The sequence below is a fragment of the Felis catus genome, chromosome X (assembly GCF_018350175.1).
Source record: "Felis catus isolate Fca126 chromosome X, F.catus_Fca126_mat1.0, whole genome shotgun sequence".
Classification (NCBI taxonomy): domain Eukaryota; kingdom Metazoa; phylum Chordata; class Mammalia; order Carnivora; family Felidae; genus Felis; species Felis catus.
This window is the reverse complement of record NC_058386.1, coordinates 7,649,380-7,676,011: the sequence shown is the minus strand read 5'-3', so window position 1 is coordinate 7,676,011 and position 26,632 is coordinate 7,649,380. Positions and strand designations below refer to the sequence as shown.

Here is a 26,632-nt window from a genome sequence, read left to right as displayed (position 1 = left end):
GGGAATGGTATTAGGACCTATTCTCATAGGGGTAAAGGAGAATTTAACGTGCTCACAAGTGGCTGGCATTCAGTAGGCCCTCGGTAAACGTTAAATAATATTATGTTTAAACAAATCGCTTTAGGGGCGCCTGGGTGGCTCAGTCGGTTGAGCGTCCGACTTCGGCTCAGGTCATGATCTCACAGTCTGTGAGTTCCAGCCCTGCATCGGGCTCTGTGCTGATGGCTCAGAGCCTGGAGCCTGCTTCCGATTCTGTGTCTCCCTCTCTCTCTGCCCCTTCTCTGCTCATGCTCTGTCTCTCTCTGTCTCAAAAATAAATAAAAACATTAAGAAAAAAATAAAACAAACAAATCGCTTTATTCAAATCACAGTAATGTTGAGGGAGAATAAGCAGATGGGCCGTATTCACACAGTCATTAAAGGACAAAGTTGACACTTGGATTGAGGCTCTTTCTGGGATCGGTGCTCCTCGCCACATTGCCATACTGCACTGGTTGGGAATAACAAATCACGTATTTACGGGCAATGTTTTTTGCCATGTGTGGTAGAAACCGTGGCTTGCTTCACACATCCCTGGACCTTCTTTTCATCGGGACTGTTACAGTGCCGCCGCATGGCCCCTCCCACAGGGGAGTGTCACAGGGAGAGGGCCCCTCCTTCAAACGGCTCCCCCCGCCCCCCGGCCCCCCGCAGTGGTGTGCAGGTCAGTCAATGGTGATTCCGTTTTCTCAGCTGTCCCAGAAGAGAACTGGGAAGTCATCCTAGTGTCCACTCCTTAACACATCCGCCCCACCAGCCATCCCGTCGTCTCTATGGTCCCAACATATCCAGCGTCCACCCGAGCCTCGCCGTCTCCTCCTCCACCACGCCCAGTCCCCGTCCATCACCATCTCTGACCCAGGGGACCTGGTTGACCAAAACAGCTTCCTCAGCGACCTTCCTTCTGCCCAATAGGGCCCGGCGGTCACACTGAGCTCTAAAGTGTCGACTGGCTGTTGTCACTCCTCGGTGTCCAACCCTCAGAGTCTCCCCCCATCTTGCTCTGAAGGAAACCCAGAACTCTTCCGGGGATCTACTAGACACTACGCGACCTGCAACCACCGCCCCCCCAACGCACACGCACACACACACACACACACACTCACGCGCTCATGTTCCTGAGACCCAGCTCCTACCACCGTCACCCTCGCTCACTCGGCTTCAACCACCACTGGCTCCCTACCCCCTTACCAGAACCTCTGTCGCCCTCAGACACGCTTTATTTGTTGATTTGTTCGTCTATCTCCCTCCACTAGAAGGTGTGCCGATGAGGGCAGCCCTCAGCCTGTTTGGACCTGTCCGCCTGCCTGTCCAGCACCTAAAACGATGCGTGGCAGGTAGTAAGCACTCCACAAATACTTGCTGAATGAATGACTGACCGTACAGGCATAAAGAAGGTACGCCATTGCTTCTTTGATTAGCACGACGTTAAGGCGTGAGAGTCCTCAGCCTTTTTTTCTTGTAGGAAGTCCTTGTCTTTACGCTCGAGGTCTTTGGATGCCCTGGGAGTGACGAAAATCAATTCGTAGGGATCTACAGATATCTGTATGTGGCTAATGAGATCAATGGCTAAATCACTGATGCACTAATTAGTTTTGAACAAGGCAAGATCCTCTACGGGCCGTGTTCCTAACTGTGGAAATGAATCACAGAGACATATTCCAACGGGAAAGCCTTTGAGAAATTCTGAATGAAGAAGGAAAAACCTCATTTACAGTCCTAGAGAAATGGCCCTAAAATTTCATGCCCTGCCCTGCGTAGCACAATAGTACCATCATTTTCCATGAGGAACACCCCATCGGCAGGCACGTGTGTGGGTTTTTTCCCCCCTACCTACAGGTGATCAAATGAACCCATCCCCAGGTTGGAAAACCGTTAAAGGTAAATAGAAATCATAAAAGTGCTCCAGTGTGTTTTCAAAGATACACTCAAAGCACGCTCCTGAAGGTGTTTACAAGATAAGTAAACTTATCTCGAAGGTGCAGCGTGAGATACTTTGGGAGGCGTATTGAGGCTGGTGATTTCAGAACCGAATCGCAATCCACGCGGTGAATCCCAAACACCCCTGACGGAGGCACAGGGAATGAGGGAGTGTTGCGTTGAGGCATGTGCTGGCGTGCTGGGCTTTGATGCCCCTTTCCCTGGGAGAGCCGCATCTGGGACCGGGGTGGCAGCACCACGTTCTGGAAAGAGCGTGAGTTGTGGAGTCAGAGAGATGGGAGTCATGTACACATCAGAAACGTGCTCCATTTTCTTTTTAAAAAAAAAATTTTTTTTTCAACGTTTATTTATTTTGGGGACAGAGAGAGACAGAGCATGAACGGGGGAGGGGCAGAGAGAGAGGGAGACACAGAATCGGAAACAGGCTCCAGGCTCCGAGCCATCAGCCCAGAGCCCGACGCGGGGCTCGAACTCCCGGACCGCGAGATCGTGACCTGGCTGAAGTCGGACGCTTAACCGACTGCGCCACCCAGGCGCCCCCGTGCTCCATTTTCAAGAAGGCCGAACGCATAACCAGTCTCGCCATGACAGATCCGGGACTCCTTCCATTTCCTGTCTTTCCACTCAGCACAAGTCCCTCCTGCTGGTCTCTGTTGTATTCGATAGCACATCCCTTTAGTGCGGGTGTCCACTTTTTAATTTAAGGTTTAACTAAGTTAGACCTCCTAGAGCAGCTGGTTTTAGATCCCTTTAATTGGGTTAGATTAGTTTGCCCAGTTGAAGATAAGTAGAGCCAGTTGGTTGGTTTCTAGAGATGACCATAACGAAATTATCTTTTCCCCCACACAGATGGGAGTTTAGGAGAAATATCGGTAGGGCTTTCGGATAGAACACAGATAAAGCTACAAATAAGAGTACGGTTATCTTGGTCGCTGTATGACGCTATTTAAATCACTCACACTGGGGCGCCTGGGTGGCGCAGTCGGTTAAGCGTCCGACTTCAGCCAGGTCACGATCTCGCGGTCCGGGAGTTTGAGCCCCGCGTCGGGCTCTGGGCTGATGGCTCGGAGCCTGGAGCCTGTTTCCGATTCTGTGTCTCCCTCTCTCTCTGCCCCTCCCCCGTTCATGCTCTGTCTCTCTCTGTCCCAAAAATAAATAAACGTTGAAATAAATAAATAAATAAATAAATAAATAAATCACTCACACTGAAATTATTTTAAATAGCACCGTGGGCACCTGGGGGACTCAGTCGGTTGAGCGTCCGACTTCGGCTCAGGTCATGATCTCACAGTTCATGGGTTCGAGCCCCACGTCGGGCTCTGTGCTGACAGCTCAGAGCCTCGAGCCTGCTTCGGATTCTGTGCCTCTCTCTCTCTCTGCCCCTCCCCTGCTCACGGTCTGTCTCTCTCTCTCAAAAATAAATAAACATTAAAATTTTTTTTAAACACAAAATAGATAGCACATTTATAAAATAGACAAACAGTATAAGCCTTTCCTTTTGTAAATTACTAAATCGAAGGAGAACGAAAACGAAGCTTCATTTGAATGCAGTTTCCCAGACATTGAAAAGAGCTCTTCAGTAAATACGGAGAAAGCTAAGGCACTGATACGCAACGTTTGCCTTTTTTTTTCCCTGCCGCGACTCAATATGTTTATCTTGCATATTGCATCAGGGGAATAGTATAGGAAAGCCGATCTCAGTATGTGTGAATTTCCATAAGTGGTTCCCAGCAGAGGAGAAACCCGTGATGAGCCATCTAGTTATAAGGAAACGAAAGCAACTATTATTTTTTTGGCTCTGAAAACAGAGCAGAAAAACACCCTCATCTGTGTCTAGCAGAGGAAAGAGACCTGTAAACCATGGTTCTGAAGTAGCTTTTATCTTTTCCTCCATCTTAAATCCAAGTATAGATATTATGTGTGGAGTGGGAGAGGGTTTCTGCCAATCAGGGGGAAAAAAATACAGCCGTGCCTGCAGTCTTTCTGTGCGTTTGAGAAGTGTCAATCTCAAGGATAAAGCATTGTCTTTTTACAACCAAGGAGCGCAAATCCTGTTCAAAGCTTCTTTTGATTAAAATTTCTATTCACCTTCTGTCCATGTGATTATCAAAGAACCAGCCTGATTTGTTTGTTCCTAACATATAAAAACTGAGATCTGAATCACGTAAGTGAATGTTGTTTTTCATCTCTAAGGCTAATTTAAAAATCAGCTTTGAGTATTAAAATATTAAAGGTTTGAGGGACTAACCCGTTTCTTATGCAAGAAAAATGAGAGAGAGAGAAGAATAAGAAGTAACGTGGTAATAATATAAAGAACAGTAACCAGTTATTTCCTGCCATACTTAAGCCCAATTTTTAAAAATGAATTTAAATCAAGGATGATGCCAGTTAGGAGTAAGAAGAAAAATTGTTGTTGTTTTTTTAAATTAGTCTGATCAATTATTAAGGCATCAGGGTTGCCTTGATTCTGAAAGAATGTTAGTCTAAAGCAGTTTGGATCAGGGCTGTCTTAAGATGCTTATTTCCCACTCTACATGGCCAATCAGTCATAAACTCTGAGCAAATTAAATCTGTGGTGGGGGAAAGAGGAAATGCCAATCAGGTCATATGTGCGTGACATGGTGACATTGCCCCTGAGGTTCAAAATGCGCCATCAGGCACGTAACTTCTCGAATGCTCTACCCTGACTCTCTGGTTAACTACGGGCCAGATAATCATAACACACTGCTGATACAGGAAGTGAGTTCAAGGGCCGAGAAATTGATTTAATCACCGCGGAGTATCTTCTTGTTTATTTTTAATTATTTTTAATTTGTATCAAAGTAATCCATGTTCAAAGTACAAATATATGAACGACTTGTAATGAAAACCACCACTCCATTCTGGGAGCAATCGCTTTCAACTCATAAAGATTTCCTCTGATATGTACTTTCATATTTCCTGTAACATGCTTTTATTGCTGTTTCTTGGTTTATGAATTTTAGACCGTATCTTTAACATCCCGCATAGGATCAGAAAGAATTAGCAATTTCTTTTTCTTTTTCTTTATTTTTTAATGCTTATTTTTGAGAGAGAGAGAGAGAGCGAGCGAGCATGAGTGGGGGAGGGGCAGGGGGGGGGCAGAGGATCTGAAACGGGCCCCGAACTGACAGCAGAGAGGCCGATGTGGGACTCAACTCACGAACCTCGAGATCATGACCTGAGCCCAAGTCGGACGTTCAACTGACTGAGCCCCCCGGGCGCCCCATATTTTTCTTTTTTCTTAAATTGCTTGTTTATTTTGAGAGAGAGACAGAGCAGGGAGCAGAGAGAGAGGGAGAGAGAGAGAGAGAGAGAGAGAGAGAATCCCAGGCAGGCTCTGCCCAGGTGCAGTCAGCACAGAGCCCGATGCGGGGCTCGATCCCACAAACCGTAAGATCATGACCCGAGCCGAAATCAAGAGTCAGATGCTTAACTGACTGAGCCACTCGGGCACCCCAGCAATTTATTTTTCTCACAGAACATGGAGTTCAGGGCTCATTCAGAGACTCTAAGATGTCCTCAGGAATCCAGGACCCTTCTGCCTTTGCTCTTTTCTAGCTTTACCACTTGTTCCGTCCCTCTCATGGTTCCAGAATGGCCCCAGCCCCTCAGATATCGCATCCATATTCCCGGTAGGAAAATTGGGAACCGCGAAGGGCAAACTGTGCATCTCTTTTCAAAGCTTTCCCAGAAGCCTTCCACAGCAGCTTCTATGAAAATTCCACTGGCCATATAGTTGTACATCACCAGCCACACCTGCAAGGGAGACGGGGAAATGTTCTTCGGTCCGGCACATTTCTGCCACCAAATACATTGAAGCTCTGTTGGAAAGAAACAAGGGGAAGCTGGGTATTGGATTGGCTGCCGGTAGCCTCTGCCTCGGTCTCTGTATCAGAGATCACTCCCGATTTCAGGAGTGTTTTAGGACTGTGCTTCCTTCTATGGGCATTCTTTCGCTCTTCCTGGAATTAATGATCGTGTCACCTTTTGCTTATATCTACGTGCACCTGTTCATCCTCAAATGTGATCCATCAGTGTCATCCCCCCAGCCCCCCCGGAGACCTCTGTCCGGGAGTTCTCCATCATCCTGCCATAGCTCAGACAGGGGCTTTCTAAGACTGCCCCAACTATCGTCTTCACTTCTCTTCAAGTTGGCTTCTCTGCTTCTGAGACCCGTTGCCATATCTTCCTTGGTTTAATTCCCTCCTTTTGCTGAAACACATCTTTGAGTAGATTCCAAAGAAAGAGTAGAAGGGATGCAACGTGTTTGCGTCTTTCTACGAAAGTAGTGGCATCCGGTCCTGACATTTGATGAATAGTCTGACTTGGGATAGAATGATCAGTTGGAAATCATTTTATTTCAACATTTTAGAGCTCCTCCCTTCCAGTGTTGTGGTTGAGAAGCGCATGATAAGTCTATTAGCAAAATTTCATTATTTATAAAGAAGAGAGCCTTCTACTGACGGAGGTTTTGCAATTATCGTTAGTTGCAGCGATTCAGTAAACATTTCTTAACTAATCGACCATATACTGTGTGCTTGTTGTTATCAGGGATATACAACAGTCCACTGGCCAGGCTGTAGTCAGCAGTTATTCAATCAAACTCTGATCTCGGGGTTGCTTTGAAGGCATTTGCAGATGTGGTTGACAGCCACAATCAGTCGACTCTAAGTAAGGGAGACGATCTTTGAGAATGTGGGGGGCCCTCGTCCGATCAGTCAAAGGCCTGAAGAGCAAACCTGAGGTTTCCCTGAGGAAGAAGAAAGTTGGCCTCAAAACTGTAGGATGAGCTCCTGCCAGCCTGCCCTATGGATGTCAAACTTATCAGTGCTCATAGTCACACGGGCCAAGTCCTTGAAATAAATCCCAAGATGTACGTTATATATCCTACTGGTTCTATTTCTCTGGAGAACCCTGACTGACGCAGGCCTTACCGACCTCAGAACCTAGGGAAGGGGTTAATAAGGCAAGTAAAAAAAAAATAAATAAATAAATAAATCATTGTAATAACTTTCTCCTTGCAAATCTCGGCACAAAACTGGAGCAAAAAAGCAGATGACTCGGAAGCTGAAGAATTACTTTTGGGGAAGTAGGATATTATTGCGTTGACATGAAGCAGAAGGTTTAATTGGGAGTGTAGAGAATATTTGACAGCGGGAGGAGTATATAAAAACCATTGCCAAGTTCATGCATTAAGCTTTACCAGATTACTAAGAGGAAAATAATGAGGGATCAGCCGTATTTAGTTCATCAACAAAAACTAGGAAATGTCAGAATGTTTCACCTCTAAAAGCAGAGAACTATTATTATTTTTTGAATGTTTATGTATTTATTTTGAAAGAGAGAGAGAGAGAGAGAGAGAGAGTGCACATGCATGCGCATGGGGGAGGGGCAGAGAGAGAGAGAGGGAGAGAGAGAATCCCAAGCAGGCTCCACACTGTCAGCACAGAGCCCAACATGGGGCTCGAACTCGTGAACCGTGAGATCATGACCTGAGCCTAACTCAAGAGTCGGATGCTTAAGCTAGGCACCCCTAAACGCAGAGAATTATTACATAGTAAGTTATGATTAAAATTTTAAATAGCATGATTTGTTTCGCGTCCTTAGTTTTCAAGTGAGCAAATAGCAAGTTCAGTGTACTGAAAACCCTGACCAGTTAGTCAGCTCCGTCCTGTCTGCAGGTCTGTCCTTAGCCTCCGTTCTCCGAAACCGTTTCTTGCAGGGTGTCTATTCCTTCCGTTTTTGTATTCACAGATTTCTTTCCTTCTTCCCAGTGTCTGTCATCCAAAACATTCATACAAGCAATAGTTACCAAAAAACCTTTCCCGTTTATGATTTTATCTGTCTTGGTCCATTAGGCGTTAGGATTTCAACATAAGCATTGTGGGAGGACACAAACATTCAGCCCATAATATGCCCAACTGCCCCCTGAAAAAGCTGGACTTAAAGATGTCCGTTCGTCTGCTCGAAGTCCATCAGCCAGTTTACTGGCCACATTGACACCAAAAACGAACTCCAGATTACCCCCCCGTGCTTCTGGTATCCCTCAGTGCTTCCATCAAGCAACTGAAAGAAATGCACTTCATGAACGCCCACACTCAGCGAGTAGAAACTTGCTTTTTGGTGACATGCTGTAAGAATGATAGGTGGGATTTTCCTTTTTTTCTAAATTTTTTGTTTTTTAATGTTTATTTTTGAGAGAGAGAGAGAGAGAGACAGAGACAGAGAGAGACAGGGTGTGAGTGGGCAAGGGGTAGAGAGAGAGGGAGACACAGCACCCAAAGCGGGCTCCAGGCCCTGAGCTGTCAGCACAGAGCCCGACGCGGGGCTCGAACCCACAAACTGCGAGATCATGACCTGAGCCGAAGTCGGACGCTCAACCGACTGGGCCACCGGGGCGCCCCTTCCTTTTTTTTTCTAAGCAGGGACCTGTGTTGTTGTCAACTTAAAGCAACTTCACGAATTACCTCGAATACAGTATTCCTCAAAATTTCCTCTGCCGCCACAAGTATAAAGCGACTGGCTTCCTGGATCCTCTGAAGGAGAATAAGTACACTCTTTCCGTAGACCCCAAAGACTTCACTTGCACCAAGCACGCTTTCCAAGTGGCCGATTAGGCCATTTCAGCTTGGTTTTCACTGACTTTTAATGTCGTGTCCCGACACATATTTCAATAAACCATACGACGTTACTGACGGTCAGCCATTATTTATGCACACAAGTGCTAATCCCATATGCTTTGACCCTAATAGAATCCAGAAAGAGGCGGCACACTTGTCAGGAGCCATGCTAATATCCATCCATGGCCAGGAGGGCCTGCCCAGGGCCACCTGTCCAGGCACCTGTTCCATTTGCTGTGCAGGTCTGTTTATCACCAGACCCGCACATAACCACGCAGGACTGTCATCTAGGCTCCATTAAGACTACAACATCCCTTCGGCTGTCATCGGCAAACGCTGTTAATCACACACCGGGGAAGGGGGCATCCTCTCCTTTGGTGAAGCAAGTTTCTTTCCTTGTTTCGCTTGACTTGCCTACACCGTTTCCAATGAGTGGATCTAATGTTCGCTCGATGGACGACCCCCAAGGGGCCATTTATTTCATTGGAAGTTTTTAAAAATTATATTGGCGTATTTATAAACGAAGGAGACTTCGTTTTTCACGCCGTCCACTTGCTTTAGGCAGCTTCTGAACACTTCCGGAGACAGCATGTTTTACAACGAAAAGCAGAAAAATTCTAATCCCAAACACTTGATTCCTGGTACAGCGATTTATAACAATACGATCTTGGGCTATTTACTGTGCCTCCATGATCTTGTCTGCTCATTCTTAGCCTGACGACGGCGATGTCTACTTTGTGGTATTTTGGCGGACACTAAATGGCACACGTCGGTGAAGAAGCTGGCAAGATGCTTGGCTGACAGGAGGCACTCGCAAGTGGTGTTTGCTAATGACATCACCGTTAGCATTCCTGTCTTAGTGCATAAGGAGACGATGGTGGAAATAACCGTCATCAATTACCGTACCTCTTACCTTTCCTGTACTTCCCAGGGGTTACTGTCTATATTCCTCCTGGAGGTCTTTGCAATCTACAGCTGATAGAACTGTGTAAAGATGTGGATGCAAACGTGTGGGATGCCTTCATATAAAAACATAAAAAATAGAGTGTCTCACAAATACACCCGGGAATCCGAGGTTCTGTTTTAGAAGGCTGGTCTCTCATCATGCACTCCGGTCTGAGCTGCACATTGCATTGCGTTTTCTCCCCAGGCATGTCGGTTGCCCACCTACTGCACAACGGGTACATTGCAAGTGGCTGGGGTTACAAAGACGAATAGAACGCCATTCTTACCCTCCGGCGCGGCATAGTTTAATACGAGAGAGACGAGAGTGTATGACCACGGCGCCGATTCGGCGCCACCCTTTCTAACTCTGTTCAGTGTCCTGGTGGTGGGCAAGGAGCGAGTTCTTACACCGCGGAAATTGGCAAACGCGACTACAAATCTTGCCTTTTTTTTTTTTTTTTTTTTTTTTAATTTTGGAGAGCTGGTTGTCAAACATTTGCCAGCACGCCACTGGGTGTCTATAAACTGCTTTATGAGCATAGAGGAGGGAAGGGATGACTTCGTCTTGGGGCATTCTGGGGAAGCAACAGAGAGTGGTGACAGCTGACCGTGTACGATGGTAGGGGAGTGGGTAAAGGAGAAGAAAGATGGATGAAACTTTGAAATTTTTTTTTCAACGTTTATTTATTTTTGGGACAGAGAGAGACAGAGCATGAACGGGGGAGGGGCAGAGAGAGAGGGAGACACAGAATCGGAAACAGGCTCCAGGCTCCGAGCCATCAGCCCAGAGCCCGATGCGGGGCTCGAACTCCCGGACCGTGAGATCGTGACCTGGCTGAAGTCGGACGCTTAACCGACTGTGCCACCCAGGCGCCCCAGATGGATGAAACTTTGAAAGGGCACGGTGACGGTGAGAGGAAATTCCAGCTCATATGTACCTTTGAGATGATGACCGCAGAAGGCACATGAAGTTGTGAGAAGCTTTTGTTGAAGGTGATAAATTAGGTGCGCCTTGGGATTTAACTCGAGTGATATTTAATGGCAGCAGCTCGGGGTCGCTCCCTATGTCCTGGGGCTGAGGGCATACCTAGGGCAGGGATAGGTGCAGTACATCTCAAAGCAAATCGGAGTCCTTTGTGCGTCAGAAATGCTATTCTCAGGCTCCTCCTCAAAGCAATTGATCAGATTCCCTTAGAACAGGAGCAGGGCCTTTGGGGTTTGCGTTTTTAGCAATCTCCCCAGAAGTCTCCTTGCGCGCTCTGGCTTGAGAACCAATATCTCAGAGCTGGTACATCAGTGGTTCTCAATCTGGCATGATTTTACGTCCCCCCCCCCCCCCCCGCCCGCATGATTATTGATTGTCGTGAGAATGCTACTGGCGTCTAGGGGGCCTAGACCCCGGCGCTGTTCAACATCCCACAAAGGCCAGCACTGCACGCACCGCGGAGAATGATCTGACCCCAAGTGAGGAGCGCTGAGGTTGGGCTGGGTCGTAACTGAAGGGCTCCGAAGTAAGGACAAGTGGACTAAAGCCAGCCTGGGTCACCAGGCGGGCCCTTGGCCTACCAAGGTGGGGGGCTGGGGTGGGGTTATGGACCTCCGGGCCAGCAGATACTGGGCTGCTGAGTTTTCATAGAACTGGGTACGCAGATGACAGTTTTGAAACTGCCCGTTGGTTACCTGCTAACCTGTTATACAAAAATTTAAAAATACTTACGGAATTATTCTCACAAAAGAATCATTTTGGCCACTCTTTGGGGGGGGGAAGATGCCACTGGTGCCACAGAAAGTAGTCTTTGCTCGACGTGCACTTTTTTGAAATCCAAAGGTCGATTTGCCTTGAAATCATGCTGGCTGAGAGTTGCATAAAGTTCCTGTTTATGTGAAGTTTAGAAAGCGAACTTCGGGAATTCTTTTTCAGTCCGGGTTTAAGTTTACCAGAAGCCAGCCAGCTTTCCTCCCATCCTACTGAGCTGATGGCCAGCTAGGCCCTGTTCATAAGCTCACCACATTCAACCCTGTGGGGAAGGCGAACCCTAGCGAAAGGGAGATAGGCTTCCTTTAGTCATTGTCTTCTTAAGGACACATCAGCGTTTATTTTTCGAGTAACAGTGTTCTGGGCAGTTCTGCCTCGGGCTCCCAACAGATAACGATTCTTGTTCCCTTGCCGCTGTTCAACACAGTTGCGTGCACCTTCCCGTTTCGGTTTGGGTGTTTGGGGCTGGATCTCCAGTTCGTCTATATGGAAATGAGGTGGGTGGCACCGTCCTCCCCTCCCCCCCCCCCACCCCGAGTGCTCCCGTCAGTGAAGGTGTTCCGCACAAACCATTTGGTTTCCTCCCCAGCGTCTCCGCCCAAGTAGGGCTTCGGTGCCAGATGCCCTTTTCCAAGCACGGTTGGGTCACTTTCCGGGCCTTAGGGTCGAAGCTAGTCAGTTACGCTTCGAGCGGACCCGGGGCAGCGAGGTAAGAACTGCACTCAGGCTTCACGTTGGGAGCTTTCGCACCGTTTCCAGCGGCTTCCAGCCATTTAAATCCCGAAAGCTCTCTAATCCTCGCGGAGGCGGCCTTTCGGGCTCCCAGGACCCACCCCTTCCTCCTGATTGGCGGGGCTCCTCCGGGGCCCAAGCCAGCCGCCTACGACGGCTCGGAGCCCCGATTTGAAATAAGAGCCAGGCGGTCCTTGCTGCCCTGAGCCCGACTTTTCATAGGCTGGGGAAGGAAAGCTTGAGAAACTTGACATTGTCTTGGGCAGAGTGCGTGTAGCAACAGATCAAAGAAAAAGGAAGAAAACGTGCTCTTTGCTGCCTGTGGGTCTCCCGGAGTTGCTTTTGTCTTGCGGGCTTCTGTTGGGTTTGGTGTTTCCCCTCCGAAGACCGCGGCGTGGGCTTCGAGGCAGCTCGCTCCCTGCCGGATGGGTCATGGAATTCTAAACATGAGGCAGGTAAGCTCCGGGGGCTCTACGGGCCGGCGGGGCGGGAGGGCGCAGCCTGGGCCCCCCGCGATGGTACTCCGGCGAGCCTTCTGGATTAGCACATGCTGTCCACGTCCATCCATTGGCGGAAAGTCGGGGCTGCGTTTTCCTGAGGGAACCGAAGGAGCCGATTTCCTGAGGGCCCCCCCCCCGGCTTTCCACCCCCCCCCCCCGCCCCGCTTTGCCTCCAATGGTGATCGGTGATGTCAGCCAGTCATTGTAAAGGGCTGAAAAGCGGTTTGTCGAATATGTAAATCAATTCCAGTTTGCAGTCGCCGGGCTGTGTCGTGCGGGGTCTTTCTCGAGCTTTTTTTTGAAGCTTCTATCCTGTGCTTTGGGTTAGAATAAAGATAACTGAATATCCTGAAAAAGAATTACACGGGGCGTCTTATCTCATTTTGGCTTCCCATTCTGAGCACTTCACTGTGTTTGTGGCCGAGAAGGCGGAACCAGCCCGAAATGAGCCCAGACGGCCGGCCCTTCCAGAAAAATGCAGATTTATTTTTCTGTTCCAGCAGTTGTGAAACTGTGTTGCTTCTGGCCGTAAGAAGACAACCCTGACGCGGTGAGCTGAGAAAGGCTTGGGATTACTTAAATGAGTCTCTGAAAGGAATTCTAAACCGACAGCCTCTTCCGTGGCTTCGGGGCAGAGTGATAACATTCCTTATCAGCCCAGGCAGAGGTTTATGGCTTTGCCATTAAGAAAGGAAAAGGAAAAAGTGGGTGTAGGAAGCCAAGAAAAGGTGCAATTTACAACTTACTCGAAGTTATGGAAGACTCTTATGTCAATATAGAAATATCAAGATCACTGCTCCTAGGAAGGGAAGACAAGATTGGAAAAACATGCCGGTAGGCTGGCAACGGCAGAAAATTGACCAGAGGAGTGTAAATTGCTTTTGCCAGCTCTCAGTAAATCTGGGTAGGAAGAGTTAGCATCTGTGTTACCGCCAGAAAAGCTCTTCACATCTTTTTCTAGATGAGTTCAGCACCCTCCACTCCGACAGCTTTGGGGGAAGTGATTTGCATAGGAAGCAAAACTTTCCCTTTGGGGGCCGGGGCGAGGGGTTTAGAACTTTCCGTCCGTTTCCTGCAGCCTCGGGAGGAGGTGCAGAGCCCCCACTGGTCGAGCGCAGAGACCCTCTGCCGCTCGCCCCCTAAGCCAGCGTGCTTGGCAAGTTTCTGTGAATGCAGGGAAGCACGTTTAGATCAGCAAGTGCCGTGTGTTTTCAGTGAACTGCCCTTGCCTTGCTGGATGGAGATCGTGGGGCCGAGGCTCGGTTTCTTTTAGTTCTGCAAACCCACAACTGATCCCAATCTTTTTATGTCGAGCCGTCGGATGGGATGGGGGGAAGGAGCGAGAAGCCCAAATGGGAAGGATTTAAAAGGAGAAAGAGGAACGCAAAACATTTTTGACAAAGGTCCTCAGCTGGAACAAAGAAGTCATTTGATCCCGGGCACGGCCACCTGTCCTCTCCTTGGTGGTGTCTGAGCTCAGTTTTCAGAATCCCTGTTCCCACACGATCCCTGTGGAACGGTGGCACTCCCTGTGCCCGATGCCAAAGGCAGGCTGTCCGGCTTGGCATGATCTTCCCCATGCCTGGCTCGCCGTGGCATTCGCGCGAACTGGAATTCAGCCCGGCATTGAAGTTCTAAGGGTACACATGTGATGGCTCCTTCGTTATTTAGTGAGCGAACGACTTTTGAATCTCGCGACTCTGTGTGCCTAACGATGTTTTGGCCTGTTCGGTACTCGAAAAGAGGGTGGGATGCCGCGGGGGTGGGAGGAAGGGGGAGAGAGAGGGAGGGTCATTGCTCGCCCAAAGAATCGGGGCAGTCCAGCCTTTCAAGAATCGAACACATTGTTCTACGGCAGCTAGAACAACAATGTGGAGGGGGTGAGTGGTGGGGTTCTTGGTGTGGATTAATCCTGACTTGATCTGAGTTTCTCTCGGGCCAAACCGCGGCGACCAGGCAGGGTGAATCGCACCCACCGGCCAACTTGCCATCCCAGCCCGGCAGCCTCCGCCTGGATTTGCAGCGTTCACTATCAAACAGGTCCCTGTGTCATCAGCTCTGCAATGAAATCCAATCTCTTCGCTGAGGAGTGATCCGCCCCTAGGGCTGCACAGTGCTGAACAATGGTGCGGCAGCCAGGAGACCCCTGCCACGTACGAGCCAGAGCGGGTAGCCAGACAGGGCCAGCAGAATTAGAAAGTTGCTTGCCCTGCGATGAGATTCAGGGGGGGGGTTTCACTTTCTGCCAGGGTGGCAGAAAAAAAAAAAAAAACCGCATAGAAGGATAATATTATCTGAGGGTTCCTAAGGTCACGCCGAATTAGGACAGACGAGAAGTGTGAACCTGATTTGCCTTTATCAGGAAGTAATTTTAAAGTGTGTGCCAATCTTTCTCTGCACTCTGGTCCTAAATGGGACGCTCTCCTCAAACTTCCTTGAGAAGGAATTTGCCGTGTTCCCAGGCAAAAGGAAAGGCCTGGCCACCTGTTGTAGAAGGCCGGCCAAAAACAACAGGTTTCCCTCTGGCATTGCTGCAGCGGCCGATACCCTCCCCAAAGAGCGCGCCACTCATTGTCCCCGCACGTGAGAAGGACAAATAATTCTTTCTCGAGCTAGGAAAAAAAAAAAGAAATCAGCTGCTCCAGACGAAATTGCCTACCAGACGTATTTTGTGTTTTTAACATCCTGACGACTTCCCAAAACACGCGAAGAGAAGAAGGTGCGCGCTCTATTTCTGATAGACCAACACGAGTGTGAAGGGGCAAAACAAGGTAGTGAGCCCATGCTTTAAGCAGCTGCTAATTCTTGTAAGGCCAGCCCTGGTGCTATTACAAGGAAGCTGTGACTCGGCCTGTTTTGCATTCTTCAGATTGGAATTAAAATGCCCAAGGACATCTGGTTTCATAATGAATGTCTTTGTATTCATCTTTCCTTTGAGGATTAGAAAGTCCTTTACCAACGCGATCTATTTATTCTCTGTCACATCCCCAGGAGAGAACGAGGTGGCAGTTTGATCCTCATTGAACAAATGGTGAGGTGAATGAAGGCAGAGAACAGTGACGTAGAATGAGACACAGCAAATTAGGCAGAATTCTGGGGAGGAATCCTACCCGCTCCGAAAGGCAGGCTACCTGTGCGTGCCAGGCTTGGAATTAGAAGCGATAGGTCTTAAAACAGGACTCCCCTACAGCATCCAACTATGTTTGATGGCTTCCTTCATTTGAAAGTCAAGCCTCTAAAACTGTAAAAGGCATTTCTGTTCTCATTTGTCCCAACACTGAGCTAGAAAGATACTGTAACTAACCAGAATTTAAAATAGGGTCGTTTTGAAATATTTCTCGGTGGCTTTTCCTCGCCATTCATTATGAAGTGCGTTCGTAGTTTGCTCGGCTGTGGACCGCATAGGCTGTGGGCAAATCCTTTAATTTGTGGGCACATGTTATCCGCAGACATTCCAGCAAGTTTTAAGGCTAAGTGCGTGTGTGGATGTCTCCTGGCTTTGATCCCTTGTGTGGTAAATAGACATCCAAGGTAGCTATGGCAACCTGGGCTGCATGGTGGTGGAAAGGGGGGATTTGGTCACTGGACAAAGAGCAATTTGTTTGATTAGAGAAAGGTGGGGCCGATCAGGACATTTTTTAACCCGCATGATTCCAGGATCTCAGTTCATCTAAGGCATTTGGGTTTTTCTCGATGGGCAGAAAGAATTAATGGTTAGCCGGGACAAAGTTAATTTGCAGATGGAATTTAAATGCTTTCCAGTCAAATGGTTGCTACTTTCAAAAAAGCAACTTCTAAAATGAAAGGGGAGGCCAACATATTCGATCAGTGTCCCTGTCGTGCCTAGTGTGAACGTTTGTGTTTTCAGAACTCGGTGGGCTTTTAAAAAGAAAGGCCACAATCCATTGGGCCCTGTGCATTTCCGTTCTCCACCTGCAGAGGTCAGGCTTGAAGTGTCTTACGTTGGAAGGCCAGGCGGCGGGCACCGCTGGGAGTCGGGATTGGAGTCGGGGAGAACTGCTCTGCTTACTTGGAACAATTAGTTAGCGATTCTTTAATCTTGTGACCAAAGCCACGATGAAAATGAGTTCATTCAAGGAAGAGAATATCAAGTACGCTGTGATTAAAGAGAGGGCTACAAAGCCAGGTCAAACGGGAATCTAATCTCCATTTAGATATGGGACAGTTCTATCAACATCACTCCTTTCTGGCTCATTATCAACTCCTTTTATTGCACATGAAACTCATCTCAGGGGTTTGTTCTAGAAGGTTGTTTGCCTGGTTTTATAATCTGGCATGTTCTGGAAATGTTTTTAAATGGAAGGACAAAATATTAGGGATGCTTCTGGATCCACAAGGGTCCCCCCCCCCCCCCCCCCGGGAGGAAAATGTCCCATTGGCACAGATTTGGATGGTTAATGGCCTACAGAAAGTGTTAAAGAGGGCAGAAGACTGAGGCACTGGAAAAGCATGACCTGAGCTGAAGTCAGACGCTTAACTGACTGAGCCCCCCAGGCGCCCCTTAAGTTTTATATATGGTTAACTGTTTATGATGAGCATACGACAAAGTCTCTCCTTCATTTCTTACATCATTCAAGGACACTTACTGAGTACTTACAGAATTACCATTTTCAGTAGTTCATTCATTTGCGTTACTTTATAGTTTTTTTTTTTAATATTTATTTATTTTTGAGAGGCAGAGACACAGAATGCCAGCAGGGGAGGGGGCAGAGAGAGAGGGGGACACAGAATCCGAAGCAGGCTCCAGGTTCTGAGCTGTCAGCACAGAGCCTGATGGGGGCTCAAACTCAAGAACAGCGAGATCATGAACTGAGCCGAAAAACGACGCTCAACTGACTGAGCCACCCAGGTGCCCCCATTTAGGCTAGTTTAAATGATTTTTATATGCCAGGCCACTTTGGGGCTACGGGGATGATTTTAATATGATCCCTCTCCTCAAATAATCTTTGATCTGATATATACTTTATCGTTCCCGTAGCACAATGTAAGTTACCTGCTTATTAACAACTATATTTGTAGGGATAAGAATCCACCTGATAAATTGATGGTAGCCAAACCCTTCTTGAACTTGGGAGACTTGACAAATGATTTGTAATTGTGAAGTTTAGTTAACTTTTAACCACATATCCATTTGTAGAAGTTTATGAATTCCTAGCTAAAATAAATGTATCATAATTCTTTTTTTAATTTTTAAAATGTTTATTATTTTTGAGAGAGAGAGAGAGAGAGAAAGAGAGCAGGTGGGGGAGGGGCAGAGAGAGAGGGAGACACAGAATCCAAAGCAGGCTCCAGGCTCTGAGCTGTCAGCACAGAGCCTGACGCAGGGCTTGAACCCACAAACTGTGAGATCATGACCTGAGCCGAACTTGGACGCTTAACTGATGGAGCCACCCGGGTGCCCCCATCATAATTCTTAAATAGTAATTTAATCAAATCTTATCAATAGAGAAAAATAACTCCTAGGTACTCCCCAATTTGGAAGACTTTATGCTCTAAGGGTCTGTTGTTTGAAACCCAGAACATTTTCCAGTGAGAAATGATTCCATTTCTAAACATCACTATCTTTTTTTTTTAATGTTTATTTTTGAGAGAGAGAGAGCGCAAGAGAACGTACGCAGGGGAGGGGCAGGGAAGGGGGAGACAGAGGATCTAAATCGGGCGCTGCGTGGTGTGGGGCTCCAACTCACGAAGAAGTCAGACGCTCAACCGACTGAGCCACCCAGTCACCCCTAAACATCACTATCTTACAAAATAACCAATCTAAGGGGTGCCTGGGTGGCTCAGTCGGTTAAGCGTCTACTCTTGGTATCTGCTCAGGTCATGATTTCATGGTTTGTGGGTTCGAGCCCCGCATCGGGCTCCACACTGAGTGTGGAGCCTGCTTGGGATTCTCTCTGTCTTTCTCTGCCCCTCATATGCAGTATCTCTGTCTCTCTCTGTCTCTCTCTCTCTCTCTCTTTCTCTCTCTCAAAATAAATAAGCAAACTTTAAAATCTGATTAATGTCAGATTCCGTTCTGAGTTTTGAGGGCATGCTTCCATGTTACACAGGACGGAGCCCAGAGGGAGAAAGATTTGCCACACTTTTGGTAACGGGCCAGTCTTGGCAAGGTTTGAAATAGGAAAGGTTTGTGCCAGTCGCACTTTTCTTTCTCCACCCTTCTGACACCTTCTTGGTCCTACTGGGACTCCCTATTCTAATATACAGTGAGTTGAGTTTCCATAATTGCCCAGCTTCCCCCCTGTCCCGCCCCACCTCCAAACCACACTCCTATTTCCTCTAGACAATGGTCCCGACCGGGGGTTGGGGGAGAAGTAATATGGATGAGCTAAGAGCTCATGACTCTTAGCCCTTCAAACCTCAGGGCGACCCTTTCCTTGGAGAAAAAGCAGGCCGTGGAGCCTGGAGCTGCAAAACTCACGACTGCCCTTTCAGGGACGGCATCTGTGGGCGGGGTCCCGCCTTTGGCAGATGGGACTTGCTGATGTGACTCCCTGTGGGTGAGACCTCTTCGTTTGTTCTCTTCTTAGCATCCTGCCCGAACTTCAAGACTCACTGAGGTCTTTGGGAATGGCAGCCAGGGAACCACAGGGGGCACGGTGCCTGGCACACAAGAAGAATCATTAAATATTTTGTAGGTGGAAGCTGGATGAATTTTAGCAGGAGAGAGCATTTTCCGGGGGAGCGTTTCCGAGAGGGACAAAAGGGCATTCGGTGGGGGAACAGTAAGGGCCGAATAGATGGACATTAGAGAAAAATGAAACTGTGTTGCAGCTGCTTAACCATGGATCCCATTCAGTTGCCTTCTGGGTGAGGACACAGCCTGGAACATGGCAGGTAGCTTAGCTTACGTTTCCATGATGGGGCTACACAAGTGGGTAAGAAATGGAATGCGTCCTCCAGTAGCTCAAAGCCCAAAAGCAAGATAGAATCTGCCGCTTCCTCTCACTGAGCCCAACCTGGTGTTTTAGGCCTTTGGCCGCCATGCGGTTGGTTTATGTTGCCAGGTGAGTGGCCTGCCCAAGGTCACTCAGCGTCTGAGCGAAGGTTTCTGAGAGAAGACTGAAGTCTTCTACTCTCTTTTCTGCATGTGGTGGCCACATTTTCTCCATGAAATTCAAGACATATGCTGGACCCAGCATTTTCACCGCTTCTGGGTGTGACAGACTGTCTGAGAGTTATGGTTAAAACGATGAAATAGAAATTTCTGAGACGTTTACCGGTTTCTGGAGACAACAGGACTAATACGTTTTCAAAGGGTCCACGCAGTAGACCGTGTTATGTGTCATATGTCAGCTTGCGGAGGGTGGCTTCGGTCGTGTGCGTTTTGCGGTGGTCTCCCCCACACAATTAAGAGGAAAAGAGCTGTTTGTGGACAAGTGGAATTTGTTCAATGCCCGATCGGGTTGCCAATAACTGGGTGAACGACCAGATAAACGTATAAATGGAAGGCGTCGCCAAATATCAGAAACCGACTTATTTAGGCGATGCATTAGGAATTCAGACAAAGAGTACTGGTGAAAAGTTGAGAGTCCGTGGCTTGAAATTTTCACTCAGAGGAATGCTTTACCCTCCATCAGGGGGCAAAGGTAGGAGCAAGTTTACTTCTGGAACCTGAGCCTTCTAGACTCCCCGTCTTGTGCTCTTTTGACTGTACTGCATGCCTTCTAGTAAGACATCATTTGGATATTTGGGGTCACAGGCCAGTTCTAATTTAATGTGCTAACAAATGCCAAGGCATTTCGAACGGGTTGATGGTTTCTAGGGAGTCAAGAGTCAGGAGAGACGGCTGTCCCTTTGGGAGCAGATACTATCTGAAAACTCCAAATCCAAAACTCCAAAACTCCAAAAAATCCAAACTCCACGTAGCCTTCTCTTTGGATTTTGTACTACTTTTGTCTACATACTCTTTGCTCCGGTTTTCAATAAGTGTGAACCTGTCAGAGAGTAAAACCTTAGGAGGATTATGTTTACACGGGAGAAAGTTTTAGGAGTGACCGAGTCCTTTTTTTTCTCCCAGGTGAATCGAGGTGCTTTGTGGAAATAGTGCAGGAAAATGAAATGGAGAAATAGAAAGAAATAGAAAGAGAAAGAAGAATGTATGAGTTCTTTTAGTCAGCATATGGGAGAGCAGAACAGAAAAATTGGCTACTCACCGAGTGACTCAGTTGAGGCTTTTTTCATTGGTCAGTGTTTAAAGAGGATTTCTAAAGAGATATCGATGCTGCTGATGTGGTATGGCTCTGAGTGAAAGAAGGAAAAAAAAAGTCCCAATAACTGAGCGAGAGAAATTTCTGAGTGGAGAAGAACATGAGACACTTTCGGAATATTTTTTAACATTGTTTTGGTTTAACTAACAAAGAGTGATAAGACATGAATTGTTCGTGACAGCTCCGAACATTGATAACAGAAGACATTAATGCCTGCAGACACAGCCTACATGGTAAAATTCTGGGAGCAAAAATGCTTATTATGTTAGGCCAACACGCTTTGACCTAGTTTTGCTTTTCTGCTTGGAAATTATGTCAGTATTAGTTACATCATTCCCACAGATGAGCAATTGCACATTCTTGTTTATTTCAGCGTCGTCGTTTTATTAGTTTTGTATATTTAGTTCTGACCTCCAAGAAGCCAAACTAATCCTCATTGACTTGCATTTTCCTTTTGAAATGAGTCTTCTGCATGATAAAGAGGGAGGATTTTATGTATTAACAAAACAATCTAAGATGCAGTCTTCAAAGACATTCACTTCTCCTTGATCGGGAGCCATTGCCCTCTCCAAGGCTCCAAAGGCCAGCCAGTTTTCTGCTGATCAGAATTAGTCTTCCTTTCTTTGTCGTTTGGGGATGGAATAGATTACCGTGCCTAAGACTGCCATGGTTGAGTAACAAAAAAATTACAGAAAACAAAGAGGTTGATGGGACATTTCCCAGCCCATCATCCGTAAGTTTGCCCATTGCGTATTTCTGCTTTATTTATCTGGTAGAAACTGGCCCAACATGTTTTTCCTATTTAACATTTTTATGGGATAATTTTCAAAATGAATTATTTCCTCCGTTGATTTCAAACACATTTTTTTTTCCTGCCATTTAATACTTTATATCACTAGAGGAATGAACCATTTAATTCCTTCGTACCTTTATGAACTCAGATCTTCAAAGAGTGGGTGAGTTCTTGCAGTGATCAACTTACATCACATTTACAAGTATAATTTGCTACCAAAAGACCTTGGACGGTTTTTGGTGCACATGTTTTTGGCATTCCTTATTAACAAATGTAATCAGGCAAAAGCCCCCAAGAATATGGATTCCTGGTTCCTCTTCAAAACGCGACCGTTTGCTCCTTTTCCAATTAAGTCCCTTTGTTGTGAGCTCTTCTGCAAATCCTGTCTGAATGCAGAAGACCCAAGAAGCGAGCGTCCCCTTGAAGCACTACCAAACCAGCCGAATTGTATGTAACCAGGTAAACTGCTGATTAGCTGCGGATCATTTAAAGAAACAGTATGAAAGTAATTGGCCCAGGCGCAAGTCCTAACTGTGATCCCGGGGGGGTGGTGGGGGGGGGCGCTTCAAACGCTGTTTGAAACTGTCAGCTCGGAGCATTGTAGTTTCTGTCTTATCCTTATGCCGATTTAAGTACTAGCATCTTGGAGAGAAACTTCTTTAGAGGATTTCTGAAATCCCTAATTGGTATATAAACATCGTCCCCCCTCAGCAGCCCAAAGTTGTGAAGGATGCTGTTTATCCCTGATGGTGGTATCTATTTCTAGGTATTGGTGGCAGACTCCGAGGAAATGTTCCGGTTGTCGTAGGCAGATGTGAATAGAGTTCCCTCATCTTACATAAGCAGTGGCCTTTCACATGCACTGTTTGCACGCTTTTATCTACTGCTTTATCCTGGAGATCTTTCCATAACAGTGCACAGAGCTAACCTCCTCCTTTTTTTTTTTTTAAGTTTATTTATTTATCTTGAGAGAGAGAGAGAGAGAGAGAGCAAGAGCAAGCAGGGGAGGGGCAGAGAGAGAGGGAGAGAGAATCCCAAGCAGGCTTGATCTTGAGATCATGACCTGAGCCCAAATCAAGAGTCGGATGCTCGACCGACTGAGCCACTCAGGTGCCCCTCCCTCCTTAAAAAAAAAAAATGTTTCTTTTTGTTTATATTTGAGAGAGAGAGAGAGAGAGAGAGAGCATGAGTGGGGGAGGGACAGAGAGAGAGGGAGACACAGAGTCGGAAGCAGGCTCCAGGCTCTGAGCCGTCAGCACAGAGCCCGACGCGGGGCTCAAACCCACGGACCGTGAGATCATGACCAGAGGCGAAGTCGGCCGCTTAAACGACTGAGCCACCCAGGCACCCCAAAGGCATCAATCTTTTTTAAAAAATTGAAAACACGAGGTCTAGTGTACAATGGTGTTTGGCATTATTTTGACAGTGATAAAACTACTATTTGGATAAGAGAATCACTCCAGGCAATAGATTTGGAAGCACAGTCTCAGAGACCCTTGGGCGAGGACCCTTGCGTGCCGCTTGCTAGCTCTGTGAACTTGGCTGGATTCCTTAAGCTTTCCAAACCTGTACATGGGAATATTATCACCAACTTCATAGGGTTGATGTAACGACTAAATGAAGAACTACGTAGGAAAAATGAAATACAAAGCACTTAGAGTATTGGTTACATGTCAGGCATATAAGAAACGTTACGTTACCGGGGTGCCTGGGTGGCTCAGTCAGTTAAGCGTCCGACTTCGGCTCAGGTCATGATCTCACGGTCCGTGGGTTCGAGCCCCGCGTCGGGCTCTGGGCTGACAGCTCAGAGCCTGGAGTCTGCTTTGGATTCTGTGTCTCCCTCTCTCTCGGTCCCTCCCCTGCTCCCGCTCTCTCTCTCTTAAAAATAAAAGAAACATTAAAAAAATTTTTTTAAAAGAAATGTTAGGTTACCTTCTCTTTTTCTGGAAACAAACTTAAGGTTTCAGGGAAGTCTGGGTTTTGTGGACATTTCCACTTGTTAGCTTCTGAATGAATACCCACCCGCCCTCACAGAGGCATGTATATACACACACGTACCCAGTGGAGTTATGTACTACATGGATGTAAACCTCTAAAGGCATCCCTTCAGGCAGATATCTGTGCGTGTGTGTGTGTGTGTGTGTGTGTGTGTGTGCACAAATGCATGTAGATTTCATGCATTTGTCAAACTAATCCCTGTAAAGTGTGAGAAAACTGTAACTTGTTGCTAAGAAGTATACCTTTGTAGGACAAGGTCTCCTGATATGCTAAAACAATGCCACATCTCATGATTTCATGTGTTAAAGGACAAATTATTCTGACACATGTTAAAACCATTAGGAAGACTTTAGTCAGGACTATCGTGATAGCAACAGTGGAGAGAGATCCGATTCCCTTCCTACAGCTAGAAATTTATAGCATGATGGAAACTTACTAAGAGGAGACATCAGGGTGGGAGAATTCTTATTCAACCAACTTAACAGAATCTTCCTGAAGGCAGGTCAGGATGACCAGATACCAAGAATGGGGGCTTCTCTCTAAACTGACTTAGCAGGATTCTGGCTAACACTGAGTTGTGCAGGCCCAGCAGGGATGAGGCCAGGGTTGAGGCTTAGTCAAGAGGAGGACTGAGGGAGTCTGACTAAAGTTTGGTTAAGGAAAGAGTCTTTGTTGTATGGCATAATCCAAGAAAGCATTTCTTCATCATCTGTTTCGTTCTTTACAGTGGTCCCTTAATTTAATTTTATTAAAAACAATTTTTTTTTTAGCATTTATTTATTTTTGAGACAGAGAGAGACAGAGCATGAGCGGAGGAGGGGTAGAGAGAGAGGGAGACACAGAATCCGAAGCGGGCGCCAGGCTCTGAGCCATCAGCACAGAGCCCGACACGGGGCTCAAACTCACAGACCACGAGATCGTGACCTGAGCCGAAGTCAGAGGCTTAACTGACTGAGCCACCCAGGCCCATAATGTTTATTTACTTTTGAGAGACAGAGAGACAGACAGACAGACAGAGCACGAGTGGGGGAGGGGCAGAGAGAGAGGGAGACACAGAACCCGAAGCAGGCTCCAGGCTCCGAGCTGTCAGCACAGAGCCCGACGTGGGGCTCGGACCAACAAACCGTGAGATCATGACCTGAGCCGAAGTCGAACGTTCCACCGACTGAGCCACCCAGGAGCCCCTGAAATGACACTTATATGCGTGTTTATGTATTTATGTCCTTCACACAAAAATAAAATACTAAGCAGAGCGGTAACTACACAAGGTAGAATTGGAAAAGAATGTATTTTGGATGTGCGTAGGGTTGCCATTACTGAGAGCTGAGAACAACTAACCACGACCAACCCTGTAACTGTGAATGTGGCCGTTTGGATTCTCTTGTCTCCCAGGGCTCTGTTGGTGTAGAAATCGAGTTTTTAAAGAATGTTTCTATTTTGAAATAATTATAGATCCTTAGGAAGTTGTGAAACAATATACAAGGAGGTCCCCTGTACCCTTCACCCGCCCCTGCCCCCCCCCCATCCTTGGTCCCTGGCAACCAGTAATCTGTTCTCCATCTCCATAATTTTGTCACTTCAAGAATATTACATGAATGTAATCAAACGGTACATAACCTCTTGATTCTGGTATTTTGTTTTTAATCAGCATAATTCTCTGAAGATTCACCCAAGTCATGGTGTGGATCAGTAGTTTGGTCTTTTTCATTACTGGGTAGTATTCCACGGTAAAGATGCACCACAGTTTAACCATGCACCTGTTGAAGGATATCGGGTCGGTTCCAATTTGGGGCCATGACAAATAAATTTGTTAGGAGCATCGGTGTATAGGATTTTGTGCGAGCATAAATTTCCATTTCTTTAGGGCAAATGTCCACGAGTATGATTTCTGGGTCATGTGGTGAGTGCATGTTCAATTTTGTAAGACACCGCCGAACGGTTTTCCAGAGTGGTGGACTCACTTTACGTTCCCACTGGCGACGCATCAGTGATTCCCGCCCCCCGCCCCCCCCCCCCCCCCCCCCCCCCCCCCCCCCAGCATTGGTGTTGCTCGTATTTTTACTTTGGCCATTCTGGTAGGTGTGCAGTGGTATCTCGTTTGTATTGGTTTTTAAAAGGTGAAGAAATATTTCATCATCTAATGTATTAGATGTACATCTAACAATGTAGATGTATTCAGTACCTCCCAGGTAAGATTCTCACACCCAAATGGGCCTGTCGTGGTTCATGGCTGAATTGTCAAAATTCCCTGTGATTGCTGGGTCTTCATTTGAGCCCTGGCTAACATATTGATAAGCAATAAAGGAGCAGTGTTGTATAAAATAGATCTTTCAGCATTAGAATGGTCTCCAATTTATGCTTTGAGAAACACAGAGAATGGGTACTTCCTCAAGACATAGCAGAGCCACACTTTACGCCTATTCACTTTGGGGTGTAGACACATTTAGGGGCGCGATCTAGCCCCGTTGTCAATCTATGTACAGAGGGGTATGTGTATGCAAACACATCTTCACAGGCTGTTGGGACTTGCATCCTAAATGTTCCCTGCCATCCGATCTAGATTCTTCCAGGTCAGGGTTTTCTCAGCCTCGGCGCGATTGACATTTGCGGCTAGATGGTTCTTTGTGGGGCTCTTCTGTGCGTCGTAGGGTGTTGAGCGGCGTCCCTGGCCTCTACCCACTAGACGCCAGCAGCAACCCCGGCACCCGCCCAAGATCTGACAAGCAAAAATGTCTCCAGACATGTCAGATGTCCCCTGGGAGCAAAATACCCCACCACCCCCTTTGAGAATCACTGGTCTAGGTAAATGAGAAGGAGAATGTCAGCCTTCAGGTTATCGCACTGGGCTGTGGGCGCTCGATGGGCCTCTCTCGTTACCACGAGGTAGGTTTGGGTGCATGCCTGCCTGGTCACTTCCTATAAGCACCAGTGTCTTTCCATTTGCTTCTGTACATTATGGCTGAAGATTGGTGGCTAATGGAGAAAGATCCCAGCTCTTGTTTCTTAAAGAGCTTGTACGAACTGAACACGCACCGTTAACAACAAAACTTCGTGAA

General features: G+C 47.1%; 1 protein-coding gene across 6 annotated transcripts in view; it reads left to right on the top strand.

Annotated features, from left to right (window-relative positions):
* The window catches only part of MID1 (midline 1), a 587,700-nt gene that overhangs the window by 424,914 nt on the left and 136,154 nt on the right, over positions 1 to 26,632 (top strand). Inside the window, exon 1 of one of the 6 annotated variants that reach the window (XM_004000259.5) lies at positions 12,189 to 12,509. The exons of the other annotated variants lie outside the window; for them this stretch is intronic. The gene's annotated coding sequence lies outside the window, so the exon portion shown is untranslated. Of the gene's footprint in view, positions 1 to 12,188; positions 12,510 to 26,632 lie in introns of those variants that run through there. 6 annotated transcript variants of the gene reach the window in all.